Here is a 23819-nt window from a genome sequence, read left to right as displayed (position 1 = left end):
CTCTATGCTAGTTTTTGCTAGCAGAGTGTGCCACAGAAGAACAGCAACCGAAACCCCAAGTTTTCTCTCCATTCTCTGGTTTCCCAAGTAACTGAGTCACAAGATTGCCATGCCAACCTGCAGCAACTTTGGCTCCAAGCAAGCAGGTGCCAGGACGCTTTGAAACTGTCCTTCAATACTTACTGGTCAAAGGACTCGGGCCCAAACTTGTAGAATGAAGGCCTTTGCCCGGAAATGCTGGCCAGTATGCTCACGTGCACACACCCTGGACACCACAGTTAGGCATTGTCAACTGTTTGATTTGCAACTGATTCTCTTTCTGGAGCTTGGTCCTTCTGGGGAAAGGGAAAGTATTAAAAGGCTAAGTAAGGGACAAGGTTATTTTCCCATTGTATTTGCAAAAGGAAAACGTTAGGGCTTTTTAATTCTTTCCCTAGAGGATGGAGAGGTGTGGTGGGGGAGGTGAGCCAGCTGGGAATGGAGGTCGAGGTGGAGTGGGGGAGGTGGAATATAGGGGCAGAGGAGCAGCTGTGTTTATTTTAATACATATCATTTAACCCTCACCTAAAAACAAATTGGAGAGGTTTGGGAGTGCATTAATCTGGACCCAATTAACATGTCTTTCTCCTTCAAAAGTGCAACCTGAGATTAATGAATATAAACTAGAGTTTCAGATGTAGTGCTTAAATCATTTGCATGTTTCATGCATGATAATTGAATTTATGTATGCACTTCCTTTCATTTAACTATTTCCAGTCTCCTCCCTGTGATTCACATAAACTGAGGTTTCATTATAGTAACTTCTAGACGGAAATTGTTTGCCTAGACCTTACTCCTAATGAGAAACTCAAGCCCTTGTGTCTTTTATTTGAATTTTCATAATACAATGTTTTTTAAAAAGCAAAGAGTGGAACTCAGTAGTCTGGGACCTTGTTCCAACAGTTGGTAATTAGGCACTCCAAGTTTATTTCTGAAAGGCCAGAAATCCATGGGAATCTGTGGCATTGAATTTTTAGTGGTCCTGAAGAAGTGGGTTTTGGTATGGCCACTCACAAGTGTATTGATAATCCCACAAGCAAGGTCACTTTAACTCGGCATGAAGAATGTTCCTGGGCTCTGGACCCGAGTTATTTAGATCATTGAGGGGTTTAGTGCACAGTGTCGTTCCTGGCAGAGTTAGATATTTTCTTCCATATATGGGGGTGGGGGATGGTGTCAGCCTCTGTGAAGGTCTGAAGATGAGTCGTTAGTGCTTGTGGTCCCTTAGGATGCTGTAGAGTTCTCTCTCTCTCTTTTTTCTTTCTTTTTTGTTATTTAGATGTAGAAGTCTTAAGGCTGGCTTAGTGCAGGTGCTAAGTTCCCCTCTCCCCACCTGCTCCAAAATGAAAAAGCTGGCTGTGGGCATGTAAGAAAGCTTCCTGGGGAAGAAGTTGAAACAAGAGGCTTGAAATAAACCCCCTGGTTTCAGTGATTTGTCTGTCTTCTGTCTTTCCTCATGTGTTTCCAAGTTCAATGTCAAAGTGATGAGCTTTTCTCCAGGAATTCTCCCCAGTGTCCTTTGTTTTTGGTGAATTCGATGGTTGAGTGTTGCTGAGTGTCTCCTGGTCTTGTTTCCTGGTCCTTGTAGCTAAGAATGTTGTTGAAGGATGAAATCTTGTTAATTTGTGATGTCAAAACTTAAGTGTGCTTCCTGTCACTTATGTGTAGTTTAAAATGTTCCGTAATGTAGCATGAAATGATTGGCTAGCTTTGAAATGGTTGTGAAGTCATGTGAAGAAAATAAGTTTTGCATCCGACCAAGATAAATTCACTCTAGTGCTTTATGGCTTTTTATTCCTATGTGATAGTAATAAAGTCTCATGTAGGGATGGAAGCCATGAAATACATTGTGAAAAATCATCAACTAAGAAGGGGCCATCAGTATAGAAAACTTTAGCCTGTGGAGCTGTGCGCGTGATGGAGAACTGACTTAGCGTATAGCTTTGCTACATGCTTGGTGTTTCTTTGAGTTTCTTTATCCCTAGGTTTTGACAGCTAAGGAATCTAGGTTACAAGAGTTGATTCATCTTTGTAATCATTGATTTACATGCACATTTGGGTTTGCACATTTCTCTTTATCATACATTGTTTCTCTGTTTTCTATTAATGAACATGCTCTAGAAAAACTGAATTGCCTACTGATCTGGTAGGCAGCATTAAGCCCTCCTATGCCTACTTTCTCCTGTTGTGATCTTTCTTCCGAAACAGAGAAGGAATGGTCTAATGAGACTTGCCCTCTTGGAAATGTGGTCCAGATTGCTCTACTCCCAAGCTCAGGAAAGGTATACATTGGATGTGCTAAATCAATACCTCCTGGGGTCCATGAATCCACTGAGCGTTGTTTTCCACTTACAGGAATAGTGTAGTCTGGAAACACCTGCTGTCAGAGGACAGCAGGAGGGCTTTAGAGGAGACAGTGGAGGTGGGTTCTAATCTCTCGGCCACTCCCAACCTCCTGACCTGGGCAAGTCATTTAAACTTTGTGAGGAGCCTCTTTATCTTTAAGTTGGGTAGGAGTGATACACTTTGCAAAGTTGTTGTAAGAATTAAATGAAGTAATGCATACAGTGCCTAACAAATTATTTAACATGTTTTTTTAATAAAAGAAAACTCATGAAATACTGGTTCTCTCCCTTCCTCTCTGTCTTCCCTCTCCCATTCCCTTCTCTCCCTTTCTCTTGCCCTCCCCTGCCTTCTGATGTTAGTCTAATAATGGCATCTTTCGGAAAGAAAAGAATGTCTAGTTGCAAGTTCTTTCTATATGTGCCTTAAATATCTCAGTTGGATTAATTATTTATTTTTTTAAACTTGAACTGTTTTCATGTTGACGATTTGCCGATGAATACCTTTACCGTTTTCTGTATGTGTGGTTTTCCTTGAACTCTTTTTAATACTCACTTTTGATCTATGCTCATTTTCACTGGTTTTCTAAATTGTTTTTCAGTGAGAATTCTAATAAAAATTATTTCTGTTATCTTTTGCCTCTTCATTTCCTCCACACAATGGGATTTTAATCTGTGTTCTGAAAATGTGTGGGCTGCCCCAGGAAGATACATGATGCCTTTTCCTTAAAAACTGCCCATTGGCCGTGCTAAGACAACTATATTCTCCCTACGTTTACATATCAATATTAGTGCTGAAATTTGTCAGTTTAGTTGTACCTTTGGTGTCAGTTTGACTTATAAACATATAGAGAATATAATTTGACTTTACCACTAAAGTCTATAGAATAATTGTGAATAAGGAAAAGGATTAGGAAGTACAAATGCTAAAACTTAAAAAACTTACAAAATCTGTTGCTATAAAAATAGAATACAGTGAACATTAGTGACACCATACAAGGGGGTACCCTCTAAAAAATGAAACGATCTTCTGGAGGGGGGGCTCCTTGTAGTACATACAGGCTTCTCCCACTAGGCGAGTGTTCAGAAACCCATCTATATCAGTGTACCAGCTGGCGTTGTTGTGAGAGGTTGCGTTCAGCTTCAGTGATTTCTTTTTGAAGACTCTTTCAACGTGTTTGCCCATTTCATGATGAGTGATTTACAAGCACAGCTGCCCATACTGCATTGAGTCCTCAGCAGTTTTTGACCAAAAACAGCATGACCCTCTGTGCCCCACCCTCCCTATCCACCCAATCTCACCCAAGTGACTTTTTGTTTGTTTCCCTGGAAGAAAAAAGTCCTCAAAGGGAATCGATTTGCTGATGTGGAAGAGATGCAACAAAAAATAACACAAGCACTAAAAGGCATCAAATTGATGAGTTTAAAAACTGTTTTTGTGCAGTGGAAAAAATGTCTCGATAGGTGTTTTGCATCAAATGGAGAGTACTTTGAAGGTGACTAAAGTTTAAACATGTAAGAATAAATACACAATATTTTACAAATAAATTCTGGGGGTTTTTTTGGTCCCCCCTCATATTTGTATCCAGAGTTATTTTATTGTAATTATATTTGTTTTTAAACCCCATGCTTATCCCTCCCTATATATCCAGATCCTAGTAATGTCCCTGATACTTAGTAGATATTTAAGTATTTGTGAATAAATGTACGGTAAAGATAGGGGGAAGGAAATAAAGAAGTACAAGGATGTATCGCCATAAGAAATGTGTGGTTAGGGTAGCAGGCAAACACACACACACAGTTAAAGGTCTACTGTAAGAGTGAGGAGAGTTCATTCTGTTTTAATCCATTCAAGATAAAATGCAATGAGTGGCATATACAAATTGTTACAAGAATGCAGAGCAAGGAAATGTCCCTAGAATCAGGGAAAGATCTGTGTCAGGATTTGGGACATCTGCCAGATTTCCATAGGCAAGGGTCAAGGATTTAAAATTCACTGATCCAGGAATTTATATAAAGCTCAAGTGAGTGAGTCGTTCTCACAAATTTTTCTTACAAAGTATTCCACCCAGGAGAACATATTTACTTCCAAATATCTTCTCAAGTACCATTAGAAGCAGATAGTAGATTTTAATGGACACACTTACTTAGGTTAATTAATTACTGCTGAGTCTCAGTGGGCTGCAATTAGCTATTACCCATATGAGATAGGATGAGTCTAAGCTGCCAGCATGCCCGTGATTTCAAGGATGGTCATGTATTTGCCCAGTTTCCCCCCCTCCTTTATCCTTGCATGGTTATATTTAAACTCTAATCCTTGTTGGAGCTACTAGGCAACTTGTGCAAAAGTAGTTGCTTTCAAGAAGGGCTCAGCCTCTCCCAACAGCTCCGTATATTGAATATCTCACCAGGCACTGTTCTTTTCAGCGTTGTGGGCAGCGACTCTCACATTCCTATGTAGAGTGCATGTAAATGTGTTGGCCAGGGGAACAGAATGTTTTGACAAACAGTGATTTCAGCACGTGGATGAGTAAAATCTCTGTCTTGCCAGTGGTCATGGCAAAAGCAGGAAACACAGCTTCAAAGGAGAGTAGGAGTGTGACTCTATGGCACAACATTCCTTCCCACTTCGTTTCTCTCCTATGTCCTTATCAGAACCTTCACTCCACTGGAGGTGCCACCAACAACATTACCTCAATCAGTGCAGGATACCATTATGGGGCCTGGGCTTGAGCGTATTAAGAAAACCCACACATCATCCTACACATTCAAACCCAAAATGACACTACGGAATTGTGTGGCTTAAAAAAGTGAAATGAAAAGTTCAGAATTTTTCTGTCATTTTTGGATGGTCCCAGGCACTCTGAATCCATGGCTCAAATAGCAAAGCCTAATATTTTAGTCACTATTGGGACCTCCACAAGTAGGCATGTGCTCCGAGTTATCTTTGCCCAGGTGGTGGCAATGGGCTCAGGCTGGCCCACACTGTCACTCGGGCACCTTTGTCATTAAATTCATTCACATCTACATAGAGAGCATGACTGAGGGGAGGTTCAGCCAGCAGCTCCAGATCAGAGGAGAGTCTACACATGGCAGCGCCCAGAGCCTCAGTGAGCACCAAACAGCCTGACCCTCTGGGTCATGAGCTTCAGGTTTTCCATCTCTAAACTAATTCTTGGAATCAGATCTGTCCCAGACACTATTCTTATGGTTTAGACTATCCCTGAATCTGAAATGCTGATGATGGTCAAAGGGTGAGTGGCATGCGGTTGGAGAAAAATCTCGCGTAATTCTACCAGATGGCCATTCTCTCCTTGACCTTCCATAACAGAGGCTCTGAGATGTGTGACTGTCCAGAGATGGAGGTCATGGATGCCAGGCCCCCTTACGCTTCTTTTCACGGTTAGCTCTTATCAAGACCATATAAAATACATTTATTTGTTTGAAGTAATGATATTAGCCCTCATGGTTTGTTCATTCATTCGATTAGCATTTTCCTCTTTTGTGTATTTAATTAAATACTAAGGAAAAAAAACTTTCTAGCCAAGAGATAGAAAAGTATTCTGGGAGTTTGTTTTAGCAAGAAATAATATAAACCACCTATTCGTCTTCCAATATTAGGTTACACAAGGAGGGCTCAATAAAGATTGATGAGTTAATTTCTGGTTTAATTAAGTTCAGAGTCCTTAGAGTGACCCACAGGGCCGCACAGACCCTGCATTCACTCCATCTGTTCAGACTCGTCTCCTGCCCTAGTTCATCCAAGCCAGACTCCCTAACTGCAGTATTCCATGAATATACCAAATGTGGTTCTATTTCAGAGCCCCTAAAATTGCTCTGAAATTTCAGAGCCCTCTACCTAGAATCTGGATATCTACAGGGTGGGGCTCGAGAAGTAGGTTTACAGTTGTGAATTTGCAAAACATGGAGTTCATTCTTGTATTAGTATTTATTAATTATCGCATTATTTTCTATATGAACAACTGCAAATCTACTTTTGCCCCACCCTGTACATGTCTCACCCTCTCATGACCTCAGGTCTCTACTAAAAGATTCCTTAGCAGTGAGAACTGCGGTGACCGTCCTCTACAAAATAAGTCCCCTCCTCCTGATTCCTACCACCTTACTGTGATTAATTTTTCTCCATACATAACACTTCTCATACTCTGACATAGTCCACATTTACCTGCTTTTAAAAAACCGATTGGTCGATTGATTGCCTTTCCTCAGTAGAACATAAGCTCCAGGAGGCCAGGGGATGGATCTGTCTCTTACAGCTTCAGTCCTCAGAGCTTGGAATTGTGTCTGCACATAGAAAACACTCAAATATTTTTTGAGTAAAAGAATACTTCTCTGTTACTTCCTGGCATCTATGTGTCAAGATACTGGAATGATTTATGATGACAACAAAGAATCACTCTATTTCTCACTCTGAATTAACCATACTTTAAACATCATCTTCCTCTAACACATATAGTTTTGCTGTTCCTTTTTCCCCTCTTAACAAAAATACTGTGATGAGCATCTTTGACAACTTTTGAGGATACATTCTGAGGATGTGGTATTCTAAATTCTTAGGTGTGGAATTACTGAATCAGAAGTTAATGGGTATTTTTATGGCCTCTCATATAAATGACCAAATTGCTATCCAGGCCTGTTGTACCGATCAATCCACACTTGTATCGGGAAGTAAATATCAGAAACTTTTTTTGCTTCACCTTTCTTTAAAATCAGTATTACACTGTTTCTATCAAGTTAACCAGATTCCCTTTCACTCTTGGTTCTTTTTTTTCCCATTAAAAAAAATTTTATTGTTGTTCAAGTACAGTTGTCTGCCTTTCCCCCACCCAGCTCTCCCCCACCACCCCAGCCATCCCCACCTCCCTCCCCTGATTCCACACCGCCCACTTGGTTTTGTCCATGTGTCCTTTGTAGTTGTTCTTGTAGTTGTTTTTTTGCTTTATTCATCCTCAGGGTATCAAGTAGCAATATCTTTATTTACTTTGTCAAATTCCATTCTACATTTCTAACATAAAATTATTTTGGAAATGGGAGGAAGTCAGTAATTGCATTTTCCAGTTCACCTGGTCTGCATATAAGGAATTGAAGTTCTGAGATCCTACTACTGTTTTCCAGCAAGGTTAGGCCCGAGGTACTCAGGACTGCTGACTCTCAGATTGGTAGCTGGAAATATATCAAAACCATGAGTCAGCCAATAGGAATCAGAGTACCCCATGCTAATTCAATTCTCAGTGTCTACCTGTTCCTCATTAAAATTAACATCAAAATGTCTACACATGTCTTGATGCTGAGAGATTAGATATATTTATGGTGGGAAGGACGTAACTTTTAAGCTGAACTACCTGTTCCACTTGCTGCGGTAACTTGTTCTAGAATCTGTTGTTTATCTCAGCCTCTCTTGCACAATCTGGCTCCTTCATATTTATCTTCTCTCTGAACTTTATAAAATTACAAGACAACTGAGAAACTAGTAGCAGTTGTTGCATTTTTTAAATACAAATAAGACAGTTAGATAGCAAGCTGGTCTTTTAACCAAAGAAGAAGGTCTTATATGTCTCTGGAACTAACACAAATTGCCATTTGAAGACTGTGGGGATGGCTATTCAAACCAACACGCACATTTATAAAAAGCTATACATCCCTTTGACAATATCTACCTTCATGGACAAACACACAATCTTCCACATCTCTGTAGAGAAATGAAACGGACATTAATGAAAACTTGGAATTATATTTTGCCTTTCCTTTGAAATCCTCAAAAGGAGTCTTATATTTTTTCTCATATACATATTCCTTTCTAAGATATCTTTTAAAAATATTTTATTTATTTATTTTTAGAGAGAGGAAGAAGAGAAAGAGAGAGGGAGAGAGACATCAATGTGTGGTTGCCTCTGATGTGACCCCCGCTAAGGGCCAGAACTGACCCGCAACCCAGGCATGTGCCCCAACCAGGAATCGAACAGGCGACCCTTTGGTTCCCAGGCTGGCGCTCACTTCACTGAGCCACACCAGCCAGGGCACTAAGGTTTCTTTACTTAGAAGGCATTATTCCCTTATTTATTAATTGAATTGTTCCAAGAATGCCATAGCTGAAGTCCAACTGTGATTTAAAAAGAAAGAACAATGAACAGAACTCTGTTGATTTCCAGATCTTGAGGGATGAATCCATTGAGAGCATAAACAGGATACAGCGTCCTCGTAAAAACCATTAGTATATGAATACAGGTCTTATACTGGGTATCTAATTTAAATGCAGAAAGCCTGAAATTCCAAACAATTTATGGAAAACGCACTGTAATTTACTGATAGGCATTCATGTCCCTAAAGACAGTGTAAGAGCCCAGGTTAAATAAACCCATAACTCCAATTGACAGGAGACCTCCACAGGGAACTATATGGATGAATTCAGTAGTTGCTCACCATAGTCGTGTGGGGTAGATATGTACATGTGGATGTGCTTGTTTGATTCAGGGGCACGAATTTATTTTAAACACAAGGGCAGAAAATTGTGAGGCTTACCTGAGAGAAACCAACCTTTGTGCAAATAATACACATGATATTGCAAATGTTTTTTTACTTTAAATTTGTATTTCTTGGTGATGGCCTCTTTTTATATAGACTATAGAAAAGAATTTTAGTAAATATTTTCCTCAGTTTTGTCAAATCCAAACCTTTAAAGCCAGCTGGGCCTGCACATCTGTCAGCAGCTAAACCACCTAGAAAATAACCTTCTCTTAAGATATTCATGGCCTTATCTTCTTTTACTCTATTTCTGCACTATCTTCCCCCACCTCCTCACCATGGTACATAGGAACCAAAAAAACTATAAGCCATCAAAAGCCTGTTTTAGGCCTTGGCTTTTACAAACATCGTGATGGATCAGCTCAACAATCTCACCAGGAAGTTATTGTCCACATTTTTTTTTCAGATTTCAAACAGGGTCTGAGAGATGGTGACTCACCAAGCCACTTTTCACAATCCTCTCATTATATCCCTCAAGTCAGATCTCAACCCCAGGGCATGACTCATATTAGATATGCTGGTTATTAAGATAATATCTCTCAGCTCCCAGTTCACCTTCCAAGTTTTATATGTGGTCATACAGCAGGATTCCTTCACTCTTACTTATTCTCAGAATTTTGAGGTCTGAGTGAATTCCCAACACCACCCCTCCACACACACCCCTTTTTTGTTACCTCTAGTGGTTGGACCTGCTCAGGAAAGAGAGAACTAGTGACCCCCAATCTCTGCTCTCCCACCCCAGTTGCTTTTTTTTGTGCATTGTTGCCAACCTCTTCCCATCATTCTTGCTAAAGGCCAGATGCTAGAATGATGCTAGAAAATGCAGAGATGGTCCTATCAGAGCAAAAAGTCTTCTGAGTATCTGAGCAGTGAGCTTCCTACCTGCCATGAGGGAAGCAAAGAGTTAAGGGTCCTGGTGGGAGGCAAGCTAAACCTTCTTCACTTCTATGTGTAGACAGTACAGCTGAGGAAGGTCCGTATCCTAATTCTACTAGGACAGATGACATCTCCCGATGAAGGTGCATGGAGGAGTAGATACTTCAAAGGGACTCAGCCACCCTTTTGCAATCCACAGAAGCTTTGATAACAGAACACAGCACATTGTCTAATGTTGGCTGCTGAACATGGCAGTAGTATTACGGTCTGAGGGCCCAGTTCTGCTCCAGGCTGGATGTGGGACCATGAGAAGGTTCCTTTGGGAGATCAGAGAAGGTCTCCTGGAGAAGTGACATTTAATTCTGGTTTCAGAGGTAGGCAGCTACAAGTCCCTGAGTGTCATAAAACTAGAGAGCTGATACTTTCCCGTTCTCTCGGATTGGCATGCCTTAAGTCAAAATTCAAAGTCATTTCCTCTACTCTCACACAGATGTAAAGACGAAATTGAAAGGACTTCATAGGCAAAAAACCCATAACTTTTCACATAGAGCATTTTTCATTGGGATACATCTTGGCTAGCTGAGCAGGGCTCAACCTCTCCTGAACCATGACTGGGAGAGGCAATTCCACTCTTTCTGTTAGGAATGAAACAGGAGCAATAGCTCCACATTTTTTTCGGTGATAAAAATATATTTCCTATTATTGCATAAAAAGACCAAAGGCTTCTCTCTAAGGATTAAGAACAAGTCAATTCCTCCAGCAACTTTCCTAAATAAATCTCTCCTCTTCATGTATACAATTTTTTTGGAGAATTGTCATCGTGTGTGACCTTTGACAAGTTCTTTAACCTCTTTACGGAAGAAGACTAAAATGACAGGGCGTTTCTTATAAGGCTGGTGTAAGGGTTAAATCAGTTATGACTTAAAGTAGTGCCTAGAACACAGTAAATGCTATGTACAAGGGTAAGCGAGTATTATTATAACTATAACCAGCATCTTGTTCTTAGCTTCTACTTACTCTCAATTTACTTCAATTTGCTTATAACCCATGACTCATTCCATCAACAGTTCTGGTTAAGGTCACCACTAACCTCCATGTACCTGAATCTAAGGGGCTATTTCAGTTCTCATTACTGACTTCTCCAGAGCAATCCATTTTTTGTTTATCAGCGCCTTTAAAATATATGTGCTCTCTTCTGTTGACATCTATGACACAACAATTTCCTGTTTTTCCTTTTTATCTCTCTGGTTACGGCTCCATTTTTTACTGGCTTTTCCATCTCTGACAAATATTTAATATAAGTTACTCATGATTGGGCCTGGGTATTTTCCTCTTCTCTCCCTGCATAAGCCTTTTGAGGACCATGGCTTCAGTAACTTTTTCCCCAATCTCTTTTCTGAGTTCTAAATCCACATACCACTACGGATCTCCATTAGGATGTTTCAAACACATATCACTTTCAACACGTTCAAAAGAAATTTGTTATTTTCTGTCCTAGATATAGGTCTTCTCCAAGATTTCCTACCTCAGCAATTCATGTCCATTGCATAAAGTAGAAATCCAAGAATGATCCTTGATGCAGTTTTTACCTCCTTTATAATCTAATATACGTATGTATTGAACCCATCTGATTCTTTCTGTCTCCACTGCCACTACCCAAGGTCAATGTGCCAGAACAACTGCAACAGCCTAGAACTTGGCATTTCCAGTTTTTCCCTGCACCTCTTTGGGCCTCCAGTCTCACAGCTCAGCCAGATACAGCTTTTTAATTCAAGTCTGACATGTCAACTTTCTTACTTTCTTAAAACCTTGTAAGAGTTTTCTAGTGCTGTTAAAGCAAAAGCCAAAGTCATCACCATTTCCTCTAAGGTCCTAAAGGATCTGGATTCTGTCTACTTTTCCCAGCTCTCTGTCCCCATTGCTCTGCGTCTTCTATCCAACTGAGTGCCCTTCAGTCCTTCAAACATGTCCGTTCTTTCCCACCTGTTCGGAGTCATGGCTGACTCCATCTGGAAGGCTCTCCAAGACCACCACTCCACCTCCCCCCTTCTAAGGAGGGACATCTGTTCAGCCTTCAGACTTTTCTTCTCCTGTATGCCAGCTGCCCAATTTAGATCAGGTTCAACTTCCACATATTCCCACCAAAGTGGGTTTCTTTTTTCCACGAAGTTTGACTCAGTTTGTAACTAACAACTCATTATGTAATTAATTAATGTTGTTGTTCCAAAATATAACTTAGTCTCCTTGAAAGAAAGGATTGTTTCTGGTCTTGCCCCTATTTTTCTCCAGCACTTACCGGAGGGTTTATTATACCCACAGATGGGACTCAACATTAATTGAATGACTGAATGATTTTCCTATTCTGGATTATGTTATCAGAATATCTCATGTTCCTTTCAAAACCCTCAAATCCTCTCCAAAGCTGGACCTTACTGCATTCCAAGAAAGATTTGAAGATTATAATTGATTTTTTTGCTAAAATAGAGCCAGAGTGCCATTCTAGAAGATGCAGTTTCCCTATAAAAATGACATTCATTAAAGCAGAAGTTGAAAGGATTTGTGTAAACATTCTCACATCAAGTACACGAGATTCAAACAGGAGTGCAGCTGCAATTAATTTGAAACCTAAATTGTATTTCTACATCAACAAAGTTATAGGGAAAAACGAGTCATTGAGTAATTGCTATTGTGACATAGTTCATGCTATAGTTGAAGTACTTTGCACAGCTGTAATCTTAAACTACCTTGAGGTTTGCCACATTCTTTAATTTTCTGATTGATTAAATGCATTATTTGACATTTTGGCAGATCACAGAAATTGTTGAAGAACAGATTCCTTTCATTCTTCATTATTTGCTTTCTTTGTGCTTAATGCAAATTCTTTAGGAACAAAGGTGTGATATTTCCTTTTCTACAATTCTATTTTAGTGTTGTATTTTTACTGATAATAGTAGCAGTTTCTACACAAAAAAAATCCACATTATTAACTTAGATAACATTCTCTCTAATTAAAATGCAATGCATAATGAGATATGAACTTCATATCGCATTCTGACTTCCATATTCTTGTCATTTGTACAGAAGATTACATACTTTTATATTCTTGTCAGTAGAACAAAGGATTAAAAAATGCTCAATGATAATAGAAAATGTCTTCAGTTTTGGTTGCTTGTGCATACATCCTTTGGGAGACTGGGTATTTCCATGTGGCCAGTTAAATGATGTTTTGGACAGTGTTTACATTGATTAGACTGGCCAGAGAAGGACTTTTTGGTTCCAGGTTCATTTTCCATAGTCTATTCAGTTAGTAACGATTATATAAACATTGTTCCTCATCCACTGGGGCACCCACAGTCCTTTGTTTACAACCTTCATCCAACTTCTGACTGACGTGAAGTTCCTTATCGTAGCCTCTCTAATCAGATTCTCCTGTCTCCTCAAATGGAGCGGTCATTTGTTATGGGCTGCTTGCCTAGAAACTCTACCCCTGCAAACAGTCACTCGGTTTGTTTTAAGTGATAGGACCTGAACGAGGCATTAGAAATAGATACTGAAAAGACTTTGACTTCTCTTTAGCCCAAGATACTCAGACTCAGTTGGGGAAAATTGTTATGATGTAGCATAATAACCACTATATTGGAGGATTTAATCATCCTCTACCCAGACTTAGCAAGCAAGGAAGGCTTGTTAAGGAAGTAAAATCTGAGCTAATTTAAAGAACAAGGAGGAAGTTCAGGGCAGGGGGATGGAGGGAGAATGTAAGATTCAGAATGAGTCATCCACCAGGATAAGCTTCACAATATGCAATCAATTTAGTATGTCCAAGCACAGGCTATAAAAAGGGTAGCTAAAAAGAGAATTCAAGTAGAGACCTGAAGGGTGTGTCAAACTAGGAGCTCTGTTTTATCTCTGTATGTAGTAGATAGCCACTTAAGATTCAGAGACAAGGAAGATTATCATCAGCCTTGCTTCTCAGGATGATCTCTCTTGTTGTAGCTTTGGAAGGAAAAGATAAAATGGAGGCAGGGAGACCCATTAGGAGGCTGAAGCAGTAATCCAGGAGAGAATGTACCAGGACCCAAACTACTGTGGTAGCAATGGAGATGGAGACCACAGGGGACAAATTAGAAAGTTATGTAGGAGGTATGTCAGGCAGGAATTTGCAAACATTGAAGGCAGGCAGGGGAGGAGAAGCCGAATTGAGGGCCATGCTTAGGCTTCCTTGGGTTCCTGTGTGGATGGTATCATGTTAGATAACATATGCTTCCTATTGGCAGTGCTAATTAAAAATAGCTGGACATACTCTTGGGTCCTCGACACTTTAATTAGAAGGGATCCATAACACTTTTTTAGCTGGAAACTTTTCACTCTGTGCAAGAGGTTTGAGATTGTGACCTTTTTTCTCTATAGGGACTCTTTGGTTCAGTGGCCCTTTATGTTCTCATACCATCCTCCTTCCTGGATTTATCTCTTTTATAATGTATCAGACTGTGGTGCAATTGTCTCCTTGCTTAACTTTTTTTTCCTCACCAGACTATGAGCACCTTTTGTGCTCACAGTTCAGTTCCTGAACTGTGTCTTATGAATCATTCCTCAGACATTCATGTACTCAACACAACATTCATAGTGTTTACTGTCAGGCACTAACTCAGTGCATGCTCAGGACCTTGCACAGTGCCCAGCGTATAAGAGACCCTCAGTAAATGATGAGTTGAATTCAGCATATGATTTAATCGGCTACTACTCACAGATTTTCACTTGAATATAAGTAACTCTCAGAGCATAAGTTCTTTGCCGACAGGTTGTCTAAACCAGAGGTGGCCAACACAAACCCGGGGGCCGAATCCAGACCTCCACCTTGTTTTATCTGGCCTGCACCTTGTTTCTAACTGATGATAGCACCAAGCTCCTTGCTCCTAGTTAAGAAGTAGTTACATTCACACAGTTCTAAAATTACATTCGGCCCTTTGAAGGCCACCTGGAGGTTGATGTGGTCCCCGGTGAAAATGAGTTTGACACCGCTGGGAGACTAACCTTTCTACTTGTGTGGTCTGAGAATCAATAACATTAGCAACACCTGGGAGCTCGTTAGACCTACAGACGGAATCTGAGGCTCCAACCCGACCTAGACCTAGTGAAGGAGCATCTGTGTCATAATGCGAGCCCCGGAGATCTGTGTTCATAGTGAGGTTTAAGAAATCTGGCTCGAAGAGTCAGCCTGAATCGCTACAGCACCCAGATGACTAGTGTAACAATGGTGACCCCCCACTATTCCCTGATCATACCTCCATGTGCTCAACTCCAAGCTAAACTTCCGTCTCATTGCCACCACTAAACTCCAGTCCCAGGGACACATTTTTCTCCTGTCTTGTTTTATCAGTCCCTTACCCTTCTGGCCAGGCTGCACTGTAGCAATATCCGCTATGGAGAACAATAATGTCTGGTATTTTTTCAGGATAGTAGCCATGAACCATTAGTACTTTCCAATCAGTTAAATCTGTGTTGAAATCCCAACTCTGTCACTGATTAGTGGGATATCACAGTTGCTTTATTTCATTTTGCTTAGCACCTGTTTTCTCATCAATGAAATGAGGATAAGAGTATACACATCACAGGACGATGGTGAGAAATAAATGAGGTATTGAGTGCCTAACTCAGTAATTGACACAGAACTTACTGAGTTTATCTACAGTTCCACTTATGAAAATCCTTTTCAAGTCTCAGCATTAATGTTATAACACTCCTGAATATCTATGATGTGTAAAGTCCTGTAGCCTGGAGGATGCAAAGATACCTTAAGTCTAGCACGGCAGACAAAGTAACAGGGAGATAAATTATTGCACTAAATGGGAGCATCCCCTAAGCGCCCCACCTATAGTCAATGATTCCCAATATGGCCCTTTATAAAATGTTAATGCCAGATCCTACCCTCAGATATGTTGATTCAATTGGCCTGGGCATCTGGTATTTTTTAAGTACACCCAGATGGTTTCGTGTATAGCAGGTTTCAGGCAGACATAAAAAGTCTAATGAGGAAGAAACTATTTATGGATGAAATTCCTGAAAAAAACTCTATAAAAAGGGTAGTATTGAGAAAGAAATATAATAATTTTTACCTTAATTAAGCACTGAACTTTTTATTATAAAATTTTTAAATGGTAAAGACTATTTTGAAAAGTAAGTGAACCATACCAAATCCCATAATTCCTTTATTTCTGTATACCTTTCTTCCTCCTTTTGTCAATATACAAATATATATCATACAGAACTATTCAATAGACATATGTGAGCCACAAATGCAAGCTATACACGCAATTTAAAGTTTCCCAAAACCCACATTATAAAAAATAAAATGATACAAGGAGAAGTCATTTTAATGACATATTTCATTTAACCTAATATATATTATTATTTTTATTCTAACATGCAATCAGTGTAAAATTAACGAGTATAATACATTCTTTTTACATGCTAAGTCTTCAAAATTCGGTGTGTAGTCGATAACTAATGCAAACCTTTAGACTAGCCTTATTTCACGTGCTCAATAGCCACATGTGGCTGGTGGTTGTGATGCTGGGCAACGTGGTTCTGGAAGGGATGAGCTATGTAAGACAGAGAGGGAATTCAGAAATAGCAAATATATTTGAGTTGTTATTAACATTGTCTTTGTTGTTGTTGATTTAGAGATCTGGTACACAACAAATGCCACAGAGTTACAGACCACAGTGGGAACTGAATCAATTACTGGATCAAGGAATTCAAATTTTATTTAATGGCCATGAGAAAGCACCAGTGATTTTGAGTAAGAATATTAATTCAGCTGGGAGATGTTAGACGAACTGGAAGAAAGGGCAGGCGGAGGCGAGAAGACCAATTAGAAGTCCAAGGGAGAGGTAATTATGGGGTGGACTCCAGCCAAGTCAGGGAAAATGGAAAGAAAGAAACAAATGGATTAAAATTCACAAACACATGGTGACTGATGTCACTGAAGATTGACGTAAAGAAACAATAAAAGTCAAAGATGACTTGCTGGAGATGGCAAAGTCGGGGGGGAAGGCTTTGTTTGTCTAGGCAGTATGGGGTGATTTTGTTTAGTTTTAGTCACGTGGCATCTGAGGTCTAAGAGAGGTGACTTCCTGAATGTCTAGCTGGGATGATTAGAATGTACGCTTGGAGTTTATGTAAAATGAGAGATGAAACCAAAAAAAAAGAGTAGGTGACACAACAGAGGAGATAGTAGGGGAATACCGTAACTGTCTTTAAATACCAAAAAAACTGGTATTTGAGAATATGGACTCAATTTACCAGTACAGGTCCACCAAACAAAAGTAGCATCCATTAGGAAAGTTATAGAGGGGCAGAGTTCAGCTTCATATATAAATAAATGATCTAACACTTAGATAATTGTCCATAGATAGAATAGGTGGCCTCAGAAGATAGAAAATTCCTCAGGCCTTTTTCAGAGCAAACATTTAGAAATGAAAGCACATGGACATACAAATCAGACAACTTTTTTTCTAAGTACCTTTGCATCATTTCTAAAGAGCTTATTTAAACTCTAAATTTTAACACACAACCTTAGTAGACTGTTCACTTTTATTAAACTTTCAGCATAAGTTTCTGGGCTTGTGTTACACCCACTCATAGCTGAACCATCGGCAGGCAGGTCCGATCAGCCTCGGATGGATCCCTCCATCCTGTCTTGTTGACCGTCTTCTCCCAGGACGTGGCTCCTCTGTCCTCCAGCCGGTTCCGTTTTCTTTTGATTTCTTCCCTCTATTGTACAAAAAGGAACTGTTAAGGGGGCATTCTATGGAGAGTTTATACTCCTTTGACTCCTCCTTCCTCTCCTTAGATTGAATCATAATCAATAAAAAGACCATTTAGTTTGTTCTAGGGTTAAGTTGTGGTGTATTGGTACAAAGTTAAAGAAGTAAAATGTGCTCTCCCCCCAACCCCTGACTGCTTCCTTCCTCTTTTCCTCCCTTCTTTCATCTCTCTCTTCTTTCTTTCTTCCTCCTTTTCTGTTGGATCTTTTGCTTATTTTGGTTTAACACTGGAAATATTAGTTATTAGAAAGAGGCTTCAGTCTTTCTCCCACTGGTATAAGATGTTTGTCTCCTCCCTCATCGTTTTAGAAAATAAGCCAGATTCTGGGAAGATTTGGACCATGCCAAGCAGCACTATTGTCTTTTCTCTTTTTGTTTTAGGCCCAAATCCTGGAAGCAAAAAAGTTTTGTGGATTCACATGGCCCAGGTTGTTAACACCGACTTGCTTTTTTAGAGAGAGGTACAATGTAGCAGATAAAAGCACTGACTCAGCAGTCAGCTGCCCAGCCAGGCTCAGCTCTGCCACATGCCTGTTGTGTGTCCTGGGCCACCTGGCTTAACACCTGTATTTCTCCCATTTTCTAACCTGTATAATAGGGATGACTTAATTGTACAGCTTTGTGACTAGCCCCGAGGACAAAGCAATAATAAAGCAAATAACATCCATATTCATGCAGGGCTTACATTCTAGCAAAGAAGACAAAACCAAACCAGCAAATACATGATTTGCTGAGTGGTTAGAGCAAAGAATAAAAACAATACAAGGAAAAGGGCTAGAGAGCGATGGAAGGGGTATTCATTTTTACGGGAGAATCGGGTAAAGCCTTTGTGAGGAGTGATATTTCAGCAGAGATCTTGTATATGTACCAGGGCAAAGCATAACCAGAGTGAGAAACAGCAGCGGGGAGGCCCTGATGAGGGAAGCTTCTTTGGGTGTTCAAGAAACAGCAAGGAGGCCAGCATAACTGGAGAAAAGGGAGGAAAGAGAATAATGTAGAGTGGGAACAGATCACTTATGGCCAATAGGCAATAGCACAGAGGTTGGATGGTATTCTGAGTGAAATGAAAAAACGTTGGAGGTCCTGGCCAGGTAGCTCAGTTGGTTAGAGCATCATTCCCATATGCCAAGGTTGTGGGTTCGATCCTGCATCAGGACGCATACAGGAATCCACCAATGAACCCATAAATAAGTGGAACAACAAGTCAATGTTTCTTTTCTCTTTCTCTCTCTCTCTTTCTCTCTTACTGTCTCCTTCTATCTATGCTTCTATCTGTCTGTCAGTCTCTCTCAGACTTCTCTCTAAAACCAACAAATAAAGGACACATGGACAAAGCCAAAGGGGGGTAGAATCAAGGGTGGGGGGTGGGGATGGTTGGGGTGGGGGGAGTGGTGGGGGAAAATGGAGAAAACTGTATTGGAACAACAATAAAAATATATAAATTTTAAAAATAAATAAAAGAAAACGAAAAATAAAATTTTTTTTAAAGATTTTATTTATTTATCTTTAGAGGGGAAGGGAAGGAGAGAGGGAGAGAAACATCAATGTATGGTTGCCTTTCGTGCGTCCCCTGCTGGGAACTGGCCTGCAGGGAACCTGCCTGCAACCCTGGCATGTGCCCTGACTGGGAATCGAACCGCGATTGTCTGGTTTGCAGGCCCGTGCTCAATTCACTGAGCTACACCAGCCAGGAAAAAAATTTTTAAAGAAATGAAAAGATATCAGGAGGAGTCAGATAAGACTGCCAAGTACTTTGCCAGGGCAATTAGAATTCCGTATGAACTTGTCATTTACAGGGACGAGGGAAGACTGAGAGGAGAGCAAAATGGGAGATCAAGAGTTTATAAGCAGATACAGTACATCGGAGATGCCTATGAAATGTTTAACAGGAAAAGTCAAGTAGACATTTTAGTGCAGTCTGTATGTTTGGAGTGAAAAATGCTGCCGGGAGTTCATAAGAGATGAGAACTGAGAATTGACCACTGAATTTGTTAACAGAAAGGTCATTAGTGACCTGGACAGGGAGATTTCCATATTTTAATATTTCGATATTTCAACGGGAGAATGAAAGCGTGACCGCAGGGAGGGAAGAGAGGGAATGGGAAGATTCTGCTTCTGGCTCTGATAATTGAGCTTGTATCAAACTAACTTCCTGCTAAAATAGCTAGAAAATGTGGATTTTAAAAAATCTCTTTGAAGATATCTGACATATACTAAGACTGAAAGTACTTCAAGCCAAGCCACAGAAAGGAGGTACATTGAGGAAAGCCCAGAATTTGATGCTGATTTTTTTCACTTAAGGACTGTACCTATTCGTAAGTGGTACCAGAAACAGAGGCTGGGAGACCAAGAGGAAAGTGATAGCCCAAGAGTTAAGAAGCTGAGCAGATGTGTGGACAGTCTAAAGGAGTTATAGAGAAAAACATTTAGAAGTAGGAGGGCGCTGGCTGGTGTAGCTCAGTGGATTGAGCGTGGGTCTGTGAACCAAAGGATTGCAGTTCGACCCCCAGTCAGGGCTCATGCCTGGGTTGCAGGCCAGGTCCCAGCAGGGGACCCACAAGAGGCAACCATACTCTGATATTTCTCTCCCTCTCTCCTTCCCTTCCCCTTTAAAGATAAATAAATAAAATATTTTTTTAAAATGCATTATAGCCCTGGCTGGTGTGGCTCAGTGGATTGAGCTCAGGTCTGCAAACCAGAGTGTTGCCAATTTGATTCCCAGTCAGGGCACATGCCTGGGTTGCAGGTCAGTTCCCAGCAGGGGATGCACGAGAGGCAACCATACATTGATATTTCTCTCCCTCTTTCCTTCCCTTCCCCTCTAAAGATAAATAAATAAAATCTTGAAAAAAGTAAGAGGGCTGGTGAATAACTCAGCATTTCATTTGGAAACCTGAAGGTCTTCCAACCTTCCCATAGAGGAAAGAAAAGAAAGGCCTGCATCTACCCACCCAAGTTGCAGGCTGAAGTAACCATCTTCCAGAAGTAAAAAATTAATCCTCTGGAGCAGAGGTGTTCAGGAGAACTTTCTGTGATTATGGAAATGTCCTATACCTTTGCTTTCTAATAAAGGAGACACTGTCCACAAGTGCCTCTTGAACACTTGAAATGTGACTTCCATGACCAAGAATATGTTTAACTTAATTTTAATTTTGTTTAATTTGATTTTAAATAACCACACATGCCTAGTTGCTATTATACTGGACAGTATAGCTCTAGAGGAAGAGAAGATCATACAGAGCCTCAAATTATCTTTATAATTTTTTATATATATCTACTTTCAATCAAAATCATCAGGCATGTCAGAATGTAATAACAAATGACCAAAAGGAAAGAAAAATTGTTTTAAAAGAATCATAGATGATCCAAACATATTAACTGTGATTAATATATATATATATTTTTTAATGTAATAAAAAGGTGGTAAATTTCAGCAGAACACTGGTACTATAAAAATAGATAGAAATGGAAATTTTAGAGAAGGAAATATAAAAATTCAGTAGATGAGTTTAATCATAGATTAATAACAACTGATGAGAAGATCAGTGAACTAGAACATGAGTCATAGAAAATGTCTGGATTGAAGTACAGAGAAAGAAGAACAGAAAACATTGAAAAGCATCTGTAAGGCATATGAAACATACATGCTATTAAAGTGCCAGAAGTAGATGGGAGAGGATGTGTATAAACAATCACTCAAGACATAAGAACTTTCAAAACCAATAAAAGGGTTCAATTCACCACATTCAGAAAGGGTGAGTTGTCACAGTGTATATTTCAGGGTCCTGGACTCAAACCAATTCTACAATTTTTTTTCATCCATCCTAAATTAGTCAAAGCACTTCACCAACAGAAGCTGGCATAACTGTGTACAGTGCTAGATTGGTTATCAGGTTACTCCTATAAACCTAATTAGTTTACCTTATTAGAACAACCACAGTTAGAAAAACTAAACACAACAGAACAATGCATTGAAGAGAACATAATGAAAGCAAATAATTATTTTGTGTTGAACACCTGCCTGCCCTTCTAACCAGACCGGAAATTGCTGGCATAAAAGTGATGTGCTAATTCTAAATAGTTTATTCACCTTCATTTTGTTTTAAGAGAATGGACTGTGGACCATATAGTTTAAAAAAATCTGCTCCTTTCCATATTAATCAGAAGTACTCCACTTCTTTGAATTTTGTTTTAGGGGGTGGGAGTAAAGAATGACAGTATTGATAATGGATTAGACACATGAAATAGAAAACTTACAAAGTAAAATAAAGGAACTAGAAAAGATCTAAAGGTTATGTAGTCCAGGGAATTCTGGAAATATGGAAGAGGGATGGATCTAGGTTGAGGTGGCCAAAGGTTGGTAGGGGCTCTTCTGATTTCCTCCTTCAGCCAGAACTGCCCTGAGTGTCCAATTATTATTTTATTTGAAGGAATGTTTTCACTGATTATACAAAGGAGGCAAAAATCCACTTTACAAATGAGATGGTAGGTTGCTGATCTAGTCCAGCCTACTCAATAACAGCAAACTTTATATTACAGTTTTCTGCAGCTTGAAAGCAAGTTTGTTTTTTGTATTTTTTCTTTGCTGCCAAAACACAAAGAAACAAAGAAACACACAATCTTTATCCAGGAAGAGTGCTCACGTGTGAAACCTTACATTAGTCAGGTTGAGAAAATTACTTGGTTAATTTTACTGGCAAAGAACTCAGTAATCTGAAATGATTTAGCATGGGACTGATAACACTATATCATTTTAAGAACAGTTAAATTTCTTAATTACAGACACTCTAGGGACTTGAAAAAATGGCTAAATAATGGCACGTCATTAATTCTAAGAAAACAGCTTCCTGGGTAACACCTGCTAGGCATGTGCAATTGTCAGGTTAATATGGACTATTAGAAATTAATATGTTCCTTGTTAAGCCATAGAACTGAGATCTCTACCTGACTGCACTGCTGTCCACAGCAATTCGTTTGAGTATTCGATGCTTACATTTCATAGCCTACAGAGGTTGGGAAAATTCAGTGCATATACTGACTCTTGGACATAGACTAAGTAGAAGCTGCACATTCTAAAAATAAATCTTTTAAGGAAAGTAATATGTACTCAGTGCAAAATTATAGAAGAGAAAATAAAATATGGCACTTCCCATATAATTTATACTTTCAACTAGAAAACTTGAGGAAACAGTAACACACTTGGTTTTATAACTTCCTCTGTGTCTGATGGGCCAGGAAATAAATTTATGTTTATTTTCTTTAGCCTGGATCAAATTACCCTTCAGCCTTAGCTATGAAAGCCTTCAGACCTTTTGGTTTTTAGAATTCTGACAGAATTTTGCCTTCATGTACCGCAAGTGCTACACAACTGTGAGAAGGTAATCGCAGCCACATAATGCATCCGTGTTTTTAAACCTCAGGATGCTTTTAATAACAGCACTGAGTGCCGATGACATGCTTGGTCATGTGCTTTCCATGCATTATTCCAATATCACCAATCCAACAACCCTATAGATACAGTAATTGTACATGTTTTATAAAGTTAGAAACTTAGGTTCAGGAAAAAGAAAAAGAAATTGCCCAGTGCCACTGAATTCATAGAGACTAAACGGGGCCTGAAACTTAACCTTCCTACTCCAAAAAGCATGCCTGAAAGACTACGGTATTTAACTGCTCACAATACTGTGGCCAGGAAAAGTATCTCACATTTCAATAATAATGCTTTGTATTTACAAAGTTCTTTTTATCACTTGTTCCTATTTGACCGCAAAACTTTCTAGTGAGACAAGAAGGAGGGGAACCCAAGACAGAAAGAAATAGCAATGTACACAATATCCTATCCATTTTTTTTACTGCAAAACCCTCATCCTTCCCACTAAATCACACTTCTTCCTGCAGTAAAACACTTAGTGCCGATAATAAAATAACGTGAACATGTGTTGAATGCATGCCGTGTGCCAAGCAGCTTTTCTCCTCTCTGTCATTATTCCGTGTATGAAAATCATAACATTTTTTAACATCATTATTTCTGCAGTAATGTTAATGGGTTCGCAATTGTCACAGCTTTCGACCTGGATTTATCTTCTTATGTGTAGGAGCCCTGTAGATCATTCTTTTATATATGTCTTGCTATTCCTAATACTTAGTACATGTTCTCTTCATTTCACACCTGAATTACTACACCTTCCCA

This window comes from Artibeus jamaicensis, unplaced genomic scaffold (assembly GCF_021234435.1).
Source record: "Artibeus jamaicensis isolate MK-2021 breed Jamaican fruit bat unplaced genomic scaffold, CSHL_Jam_final contig_233, whole genome shotgun sequence".
Lineage (NCBI taxonomy): Eukaryota > Metazoa > Chordata > Mammalia > Chiroptera > Phyllostomidae > Artibeus > Artibeus jamaicensis.
The sequence above is the reverse complement of the archived record's forward strand: the minus strand, read 5'-3'. Positions refer to the sequence as shown.